Raw genomic sequence first — 10,727 nt, 5'->3', positions numbered from 1 at the left:
CGGGAGCAGCCACTGCACTCCAGTCTGGGCGACAGAGTGAGACTCCAACTCAAAAAAAAAGAAAAGACCAGTGGAACAGCATAGAGATTCCAGAAGCAAAACTTCAATTTCTCAACCAACTCATCTTCGACAAAACCTTCACCAACAATGACTGGATAGAGGAGAACCTATTCAGTAAATGATGCGGAGAAAACTGGCTGACCACATGCAGAAAAATGAAACAGGACCTCTACCTATCACCATACAGAAAAAAACATCTCTAAATGAATCAAAGACTTAAATGTAAAACCTCAAACAAGAAACTTAGAAAACGCAGGAGATAACCCTTACAGAAATTGGAATAGGCAACCAATTCCTGATCAAAACCCCAAAAGCCTATGCCGTAAGAGATAAGACAGGCAAGTGGGATCTCAATAAACTGAAGAGCTTCTGTAAAGCAAAAGAAACCATCAAGAGAGTGGGGAGACAGCCCACAGAATAGGAAAAGTATTTGCCAACTGTATATCTGACAAAGGCCTAACATCCAGGATCTACAAACTCAAACATGCCACAGGGGGAAAACAAAACAAAACAAAACATTCCCATTAAAACGTGGGCAAGACCAGGCATGGTGGCTCAAACCTGTAATCCTAGCACTCTTGGAGGTCAAGGCGAGAGGATTGCCTGACCTCGTCTCTACAATAAATAAAAAAAATAAGCCAGGCATGGTAGTGCGTGCCTGTAGTTCCAGCTACTTGGAAGGCTGAGGCAGAAGGATCGCCCTGAGCCCAGCAGGTCGAGGCTGTGGTGGCTGTGAGGGTGCCAATGCACTACAACCTGGGCAACAGAATGAGACTGCGATTCCAAAAACAAAAAAAAAATGGACAAAAGATATGAATAGACACTTCTCAAAAAAGACATATGGGCGGCCAACAGATACATGAAAAAATGCTCAGCCTCACTAATCATCAAAGAAATGCAAATCAAAACTACACTGAGATACCACCTAACTCCAGTCAGGATGGCCATCATTAATAACTCAGAAAACAACAGAAGCTAGAGAGGATGCAGAGGAAGGGGAACACTTCTACACCGTAGGTGGGAGTGTAAATTAGTACAACATCTGTGGAAAACAGTGTGGCAATTTCTTTTTTTTTTTGAGTTGGAGTCTCACTCTGTCACCCAGACTGGAGTGCAGTGGCTGCTCCTGGCCATTGCAGCCTCGACCTGCTGGGCTCCGGCGATCCTTCCGCCTCAGCCTTCCAAGTAGCTGGAACTACAGGCGCGCGCTACCACGCCCTGCTAATTTTTTTTTTATTTATTGTAGAGATGAGGTCTCGCCAAGTTGCCCAGGCGGGTCTCGAACCCATGGGCTCAGGCAATCCATTCACCTCAGCCTCCCAAAGCGCGGGATTACAGACTGAGCCACTGAACTCGGCTGGCAATTTCTAAAAGATCTAAAAATTGAGCTTCCATAAGATCCAGCAATCCCCCTTCTGGGAATATACCCAGAGGAGCTAAAATCATTCTACAGAAAAGATAACTGCACATGCATGTTTATTGCAACACTATTCACAATAGCAAAAACATGGAACCAGCTGTGCTGCCTGTCAAAAGTGGACTGAATTTTTAAAAATGTGGTACATATACACAATAGAACATTATGTAGCCATAAAGAAGAACAAAATTATGGATTTCTCATCAACTTGGATGGATTTAGAGTCTATCATATTCAGTAATCTATCACAGAAACAAAGAACTGAGTACTATATGTTCTCACTCATAAGTGAATCCTGAACATTTATCATAATACTACAAGAAAGGGATTGGCAGTAGTGGGACACTGTCAGGGGAGGGTCCATAACATCAATAAAGGCACCTGATCCCAAACCAGGTGAAGTGAGGACCAATGGGAGGACCAAACTTCACCTGTATAATGATCATATGTGTACCTAATCCTAAATTGTACCCCATATCTTTAAAATCAAAAAAATACAATTGGTAGCATAAAAGAAAGACACACTCTAATTATTCACCATGTTTCTTCTTCAAGTCTTCATAAAGACTTTTAGCTTTCTCTTGAATCAGCATTAAGCTGAGTGGGTCTCAACACTGATGCTGATCCTGCATCCACACAGTGAGAAGTTTCTCTATCTCCTCCATCACTTTCCACACTTTCAAAGCGTGGAAAGTGATGGAGGAGATAGAGAAACTTTAGTTGAAAGATTCACGCTATAAGAATGAGTAACATCTACCATCTTTTTGCCTAACTCCACTCTCAATTATTTTCACTTTTCTTTCCATCATTATCACTTGGTGCTTCTAGCAATACCAGCTACATCACTGCTGCTTTTACACTTACTTCCAGACATCTTGGGCTTGAAATAAAGATTTTGTACTCTACACAATACTGTACAGTAAAATACACAAAAGCACAACCACTTATAGAGAATACACACATGTGACAATGTACACCAGACATGTGAACTAACTTATATGATTGGACATGTGAAGACATGTTCACATCTTTAAAAGTTAACAATTTGAAGGTTCATATATAGGAGGGACTTACTCTAATTACAGTCATAGAGACAATAGTTAAATTCATGGCGGTTGCCAGGGGTAGGGGTTGAGGATGAATGAGGAGTTACTGTCTAATGGGTACAGAGTTTCAGTTTTACAAGGAAAAAGAGTTCTGGAGCTGGATGATAGCAATAGCTGCACAACAATGTGAATGCACTTATTGCCACTGAACTGCACACTTAAAAATGGTTAAACCGAGGTCAGGCATAGTGGTTCATGCCTATAATTCCAGCAATTTGGAAGACCAAAGTGGGAGAATTGCTTGAGAATGCCAGGAGTTCAAGACCAGCCTGGGCAACATAATGAAACCCCATCTATATATGAAAAAAAAATTGTTCAAATGTGTTAAACTACAAATTTTATGTTATTTATATTTACTACAATTAAAAAATAATTTTTTGACTGGTGTGGTGGCTCATGCCTGTAATCCCAACACTTTGGAAGGCAAAAATGGGAGGACTATTTGAGCCCACGAGTTCAAGATCAGCCTAAGCAACATAGAGAAACCTCATCTCTACAAAAACGTTAAAAATTTTAAAAATTAGCTGGGCATGCTGGTGCACATCTGTAGTTCCAGCTACTTGGGAGTTTGAGGCAGAAGGATCACCTGAGCCCAAGAAGGTGGGGTGGCAATGAGCCATGATTGTGCCACTGCACTCCAGCCTGGGTGATACAATTAGACCCTGACTCAAATACATAAATACATAAATAAATTTTTTAATGTAATCTATTTAATTTTAAAAGCATAATGCATTATAATTAAGTAAGGTTTATCCCAAAAAAGTAAGGTTGGTTGAACATTTGAATCAATCAATGCAATTAACCACATTAAGAAACTAAAAGAGAAGAACCACATAATCATCCCCAAAGATGCAGAAAAAGCATTTGACAAAATCCAACATCTATTCTTGATTAAAAATCTCAGCAAACTGGGCATAAAAGAGAACTTCCTCGACCTGATAAAAACCTACAACTTGTTTCATACATAATAAAGACTGAATGCTTTCCCCCTAAGATCAGGAACAAGGAAAGGATGTCCATTCTCATCATTTCTATTCAACATTGTATTGGAGGTTCAAAAATTTAAAATATCCAGATTGTAAGGAAAGAAGTAAAACAGTCTTTGATAGAAGACAACATGATCATTTATATAGACAATTCAATAAAATCTGGAAGAAAAGTACTAGAAATAAGTCATTTAGCAAAACTGCAGAATTCAATATATAAAAATTAATTATGGGAAGTCCTAAGAGCCTTACCCCAACACTCCTGCTTCTCAACATCTGCCAATCCTTGAAGGCCAGAAACCCTTCCAAAACTCTGGCTTTGTTTGGGAAGATCATGCCATACAAGCACAGCTCTCCCTCACAAGTAAGCATGAAGTTGGCCTGATTTGCATTGGCTATCCAGTACAATTTATTGAGTTCCAGTAAGACGGCGACAGCATAGGTGGGACTGTGAGATTCTCTGAAAGCGAGTTCCCAAAAAGACTCTTACTTTCCTTCCCCCACCTCCCTGTCCACCGCCAGCCACACCAATCCGAGGCCTGGAGACCCTCGGTCCTACGCAAGGTTGGCTATTGCGGCCCCTCAGCTGCTGCTGCTCCACCATAGGCAGCCCCAGGCCCTGGCCATGTGGAGATCCCAGCTCCCTCCACAGCTAAAATGTCTCACCCAGTCCCAAGCTGCTGGCCGCCACCTGTGGAGGCCCTTGGATACCACCTTGTGGAGATCTGGTTACACTGATCCACCCGGCACTCAGTCGCTGCCAGCTCCCTCCCTGACCAGGCACCCAGCCCAGTGGCCCGGTGCTCACTCCTCTGAGTTCCAGCTCCCTGCCCTGGGTTCTGGGCCCCCACCCAGCCCTATTTCAAGCTGCTGTCACCCAGGGAGGCTCTAGGTGCCCACCCCTCAGAGATACCAGCTCCATTCCTGGCTGAAGTGCCCTATGTGGGGCCCAAAGCCACTGTCACCACTCACCACCTGCCCTTTGGAGCTCCGGTCCCCGCGCTGGCTGAGGCACCCAGCGTGGGACCCCATGGTTGTGTAAGGGAACAGTATCTTTTTTTTTTTTTGAGTTGGAGTCTCACTCTGTTGCCCAGACTGGAGTGCAGTGGCCGCTCCCAGTCACCGCAGCCTCGACCTGCTGGGCTCCGGTGATCCTTCCGCCTCAGCCTTCCAAGTAGCCGGAATTAAGGCATGCGCCACCACACCCGGCTGATTTTTTAATTTATTGTAGAGATGAGGTCTCGCTGCCCAGGCGGGTCTTGAACCCGCGGGCTCAGGCAATCCACTCACCTCAGCCTCCCAAAGGCACAGGATTACAGGCTGAGCCACCGAGCCCGGTGGGAACAGTATCTTAAGGAGGTGCTTATCAGCCACTCTCAGCTCTCAGTTTCAGAAGAGGGAATTCCCAGCTCCCTTTTCCACCCCAGGCTGCTGGTGGCACACCAGATCCAGCCCCCAGCTGTGTTGCTGATCCCCCCAGCTGTGTGCCTGATGCTGGAGACACACCACCACAGCCCGTCATAGTGGATCGCCCACGGACCTGGATGAGTGGAGAGAAAGAATGGGTGGAGAGAAAGGATCCTTGAAAGAGGAGCTGCCTATCTCAGCCATTTTCTAGGCAGAGATTTGCATTGCCCCGCCCATCTACGAGCAGCCTCCACCTTGGTATCTAAGGGAGCAAACCTAAACCCCGCTGCATGGACAGATTGTAAGGCAGCAGGAAATGGGTTCCTATGCCCATACACCTATTGGTGAATACTGGGATCTGCAGATAGATTCTGAATCACAGTTTCCCCCTCAATTAAACCTCTAAACTGAAAAAAGTACAACCCCCAACCCACAGTTCAGCCTTAAAAGTGAACAAAGCCAAAGGACCCTCATAAGGAAGAATAGGAGATTGAACAAAAGAAGTAAAAGCAACCCCACCTTCCCTGAAAAACAGAATTAAAGAAAGGGAGGGAAAGAGGGAGAGAGAAAAATCTACACAAATGAAGAAAACCCAAAAGAAGAATATGGGTCTCTCCCAGACACCTGGGAGGACAGACACTGAGAAAACTGACTTCGGAATGCAAACAATGAAGAGCCCCCAGAATGACTGGTCTCAAACTACAAACTTAGATATCAAGACATTAATGGAAAGATTAAAAAGAATTGAGGAGAGACAAGAAGAAACTAGGATGGAGTTGATAACTGAGATAACAGTAGTAAAGAATACTGTGAATGAAATAAATAACAAATTGATAAGCATGGAAAGCAGAATTAGCCAAGCAGAAGAAAGAATCTCAAAGCTTGAGGCTCAAAATATAGAACTAACCGAAATGGTCAAAAACATAGAAAAGAAGCTTAAAAAGAACAAAACCTTCAAGAGATGAGCAATTAATTCAAGAGACTAAACCTAAGAGTAATTGGACTTTCTGAAGCAGAAAGAGACACAGAGGCCACCCTGGAACAAACATTCCATGAGATTATTGAAGAAAACTTCCCTCATCTCATCAGTAATGTGAAAATTCAAACACAGGAGATTCAGAGAACCCCTGCAAGACAACAAATAAGAAGACCAACTCCCAGACACATAATAATTTGCCTAAACAAAGTAGATATAAAAGAAAAAATCCTAAAGGCAGCAAGAGAAAAAGGCCAGATCACCTACCATGGAAGACCAATTAGAATAGCAGCAGATTTATCCACAGAAACCCTGCAGGCTAGGAGAGCTTGGAGCCCTATCTTCAAAGTTCTAAAAAATAAACAATTTCAACCAAGAATAACCTACCCAGCCAAGCTAAGCTTCATCAGTGAGGGATAATTAAAATCTTTCCCAGATATCCAATCCCTAAGAACTTACGCTGCCACCAGATCACCTCTACAAGAAACACTTAAGAAAGTACTGAACACAGAAGAAAAGGAAAAAAGAACAACAACGTTCTTCACAAAAGTACAGGAAAAAGAGTAAAACACACATGAACCAACCCCAAAACCAAAAGAAAGACAACAAAGAGGAACATCAACTCTATAAGCACCTTATGATAGGGATCAACTCTCATAATTAGCCTGAATGTGAATGGACTAAATGCACCACTGAAAAGACACAGACTGGCAAAATGGATAAAATATCACCAGGCGACAATATATTGCCTTCAAGAGACCCATCTCACTAGAAAGGACACTCACAGACTCAAAGTAAGAGGATGGGAAACAAATTTTCAGGCAAATGGAACACAAAAGAAAGGAGAAGTCACGATTCTAATTTCAGACAAAATACGGTTTAAGCTATCAAAAATTAAAAAAGATACAGAAGGCCACTATGTAATGATAAAAGGTTCAATCCATCAACAAGAAATATCTATCCTAAACATATATGCACCCAACATAGGAGCTCCTACTTTCATAAAGCAGCTTCTAGGAAAACTCAAAATAGATATTGACTCTAATACTATCATAGGTGGGGACTTTAATACCCCACTCATAATCCTAGACAGATCATCAGGACAAAAATTCGGCAATGAGATCTGGGACCTCAATGTGACTATTGACCAAATGGACTTAATTGATACCTACAGAACACTCAACCCGGTGACCACAGAATACACATTCTACTCATCACTGCATGAAACGTACTCTAAGATCGACCACATACTTGGTCATAAATCAAGCATAGACAAATTTCAAAAGATCAAAATTTTCTCATCCCCCTTCTCAGATGGTATAAAAATAAACATCAACACCAACAAGATTTCCCCCAAACCCACAAAGACATAGATACTAAATAGCATGATGCTAAACAACGCCTGGGTCAATGATGAAATCAAAACAGAGATTAAAAGATACCTGGAAACAAATGAAAATGAAGAAACATCTTACCAAAATCTCTGGGACGCCATGAAAGCTGTAGTAAGAGGGGAAATCATATCTCTACAAATGCACATGAAGAAAATGGAAGGATCACAAATTAACAGCCTACCTAACAAGTCACCTTAGGAAGCTGGAAAAGCAAGACCACCAAAACTCCAACTTCAGCAGAACAATTCAGATCACCAAAATAAAAGCCCAAATCCAGGACATAGAAGACAAAAAGATAATACAAAAAATCAATGAAACAAACAGCTGATTCTTTGAAAGGATAAACAAGATAGATGGTCCTCTAGCTAGACTGACCAAGAAAAAAAGAGAAAAAGCCCAAATAAATACAATCAGAAACACAAAAGATGAAGTCACATCTGGCCCTAAAGAAATACAAAGCCGGGCTTGGTGGCTCAGCCTGTAATCCCAGCATGTTGGGAGGCCGAGGTGAGTGGATTGCCTGAGCCCGTGAGTTTGAGACCTGCGTGGGCAACTTGGTGAGACCTCGTCTCTACAATAAATCAAAAAATTAGCCGGGTGTGGTAGCGCGCGCCTGTAGTTCCAGCTACTTGGAAGGCTGAGGCGGAAGGATCGTCGGAGCCCAGCAGGTTGAGGCTGCGGTGGCTGGGAATGCCCATTGTACTCCAGTCTGGGTGACAGAGTGAGACTCCAACTCAAAAAAAAGAAAAAGAAATACAAAAGATCATTTGAGACTACTATGTACACTTGTAAGGAAACAAACTTGAAAACCTTAAGGAAATGGAAGACTTTCTGACATCATACAACCTGCCTAGGATGAAACAAGAAGAAATTGAGACCCTAAATAGAGACCCTAAATAGAGCAATAACAATCAAGGAAATTGACTACCTACAAAAAAAAGCCCTGAACCAGATGGCTTTCTAGCAGAATTCTATAAGACATTTAAGGAAGAACTGATACCAATACTACTGAAAGTATTCCAGGTGATTGAAAAAGATGGAACCCTCCCCAAATCATTTTATGAAGCTAACATCACATTGATATCCAAGCCAGGTAAAGACCCAACAAAGAAAGAGAACTACAGGCCAATATCTTTGATGAACATAGATGCCAAAATTCTCAACAAGATCCTAGCAAACCAAATTCAACAACACATCTCAAAAATCATCCATCATGACCAAGTATGCTTCATCCCTGGGACATAAGGCTGGTTCAACATTCATGAGACAATAAATGTAATTAAATACATCAACAGATTTCAGAACAAAAACCCCATGATTATATCATTAGATGCAGAAAAAGCTTTTGATAAAATTCAGCACCCCTTCTTGATAAAAACCCTTAAATATCTAGGCAAACATGGAACATACCTCAAAATATTAAAAGCCATCTATGAGAACCCCACAGCTAGCATACTCCTAAACAGACAAAAATTGGAACCATTTCCCCTGAAAACTGGAACAAGACAAGGATGCTCACTCTCTCCCCTCCTGTTCAACATAGTATTGGAAGTCCTGGCTAGAGCAATCAGAAAAGAGAAGGCGATCAGGGGTATCCAAATAGGAAAAGAGGAAGTCAAGTTATCTCTCTTTGCAGACGACATGATTGTGTACCTTGAAAACCCAAGAGAATCTGTCAAAAGCCTCCTTGCACTGATAAAGGACTTTGGCAAAGTCTTAGGGTATAAAATAAATGTGCAAAAAACAATCGCATTTCTTTACACCAAAAATAAACAAACAGAAACCCAAATAAAAAACACAATCCCATTCACAATAGCCAAAAAAAAAAAAAAAAACGAAATACCTTGGCATCTTCCTAACCAGAGACGTGAAAGACCTTTACAATGAAAACTACAAAACACTGCTCAAAGAAATCAAAGATGATACAAACAAGTGGAAAAATATCCCATGCTCATGGATTGGAAGAATCAACATTGTGAAGATGTCCATCTTACCTAAGGCAATCTACAGATTTAATGCAATACCCATCAAATTACCAGCAACATTCTTCTCAGAGCTTAAAAAAAACAGTACAGGAATTCATATGGAAACACAAACAACCAAGAATAGCCAGAACAATTCTCAGCAAAAAAAAAAAAAAGAAAAAAAAGCAGGCAGTATCACACCACCAGACTTCAAACTTTACTATAAAGCTACAATAAGCAAAACAGCTTGGTATTGGTACAGAAACAGGCATATAGACCAATGGAATAGAATTGAAATTCCAGAAACAAAACCTCAATTTCTCAATCAACTCATCTTCGACAAAGCCTCCACCACCTACCACTGGGGAGAAGAGAATCTATTCAATAAATGGTGCTGGGAAAACTGGCTGACCACATGCAGAAGATTCAAACAAAATCCCTATCTATCCCCATATACAAAAATTAACTCTAAATGGATCAGAGACCTAAATGTAAAACCTAAAACCATAAGAACCTTCGAAAATGCAGGACACACCCTTGTGGAAATTGGAACTGTCATCCAATTCCTGAACAAAACCCGAAACACACGGGCCATAAGAGATAAGATAGACAAGTGGGACTTCATTTCTGCAAAACCAAAGAAGCCATCAAGAGAGCAGGGAGCCAGCCCACAGACTGGAAAAAAGTATTTGCCAACTCCAAATCCCGTGCCTTTGGGAGGCTGAGGTGAGTGGATTGCCTGAACCCACGGGATCGAGACCCGCCTGGGCAGCGAGACCTCATCTCTACAATAAATCAAAAAATCAGCCGGGCGTGGTAGTGCGCGCCTGTAATTCCGGCTACTCGGAAGGCTGAGGCGGAAGGATCGCCAGAGCCCAGCAGGTCGAGGCTGCGGTGGCCAGGAGCGGCCACTGCACTCCAGTCTGGGCGAAGGAGTGAGACTCCAACTCAAAAAAAAAAAAAAAGAAGAAGACATATGAGCAACCAACAGACACATGAAGAAATGTTCAACCTCACTAATCATCAAGGAGATGCAAATTAAAATTACCCTGAGATACCACCTAACTCCAATCAGAATGGCCATTATCAATAACTCAAAAAATAACAGATGCTGGTGAGGATGTGGTGAAAAGGGAACACTTCTACACTGTTGGTGGGAGTGTAAACTAGTGCAACCTCTGTGGAAAGCAGTGTGACGATTCCTAAAAGCTCTAAATATCGACCTCCCATATGATCCCGCAATCCCCCTACTGGGAATATACCCTGAAGAACTCAAATCACTCTGTAAAAAAGATACCTGCACACGTATGTTTATCGCAGCATTGTTTACAATAGCAAGAACCTGGAACCAACCATGCTGTCTATCAAAGAGGACTGGATAAAAAAAAGTGGTACTGTACACGATGGAATACTACAC

The 10,727-nt window shown here is 42.0% G+C and overlaps 1 protein-coding gene across 3 annotated transcripts in view; it reads right to left on the bottom strand.

Annotated features, from left to right (window-relative positions):
* The window catches only part of CCT6B (chaperonin containing TCP1 subunit 6B), a 57,411-nt gene that overhangs the window by 11,938 nt on the left and 34,746 nt on the right, over positions 1-10,727 (bottom strand). The gene's annotated exons all lie outside the window — the stretch shown is intronic.

Source organism: Carlito syrichta, unplaced genomic scaffold, assembly GCF_000164805.1.
Source record: "Carlito syrichta isolate Samal-C Ts95f unplaced genomic scaffold, Tarsius_syrichta-2.0.1 Scaffold303021, whole genome shotgun sequence".
Taxonomy (NCBI): domain Eukaryota; kingdom Metazoa; phylum Chordata; class Mammalia; order Primates; family Tarsiidae; genus Carlito; species Carlito syrichta.
Note: the sequence above shows the minus strand (reverse complement) of the source record. Positions and strands in the feature narration are given on the sequence as shown.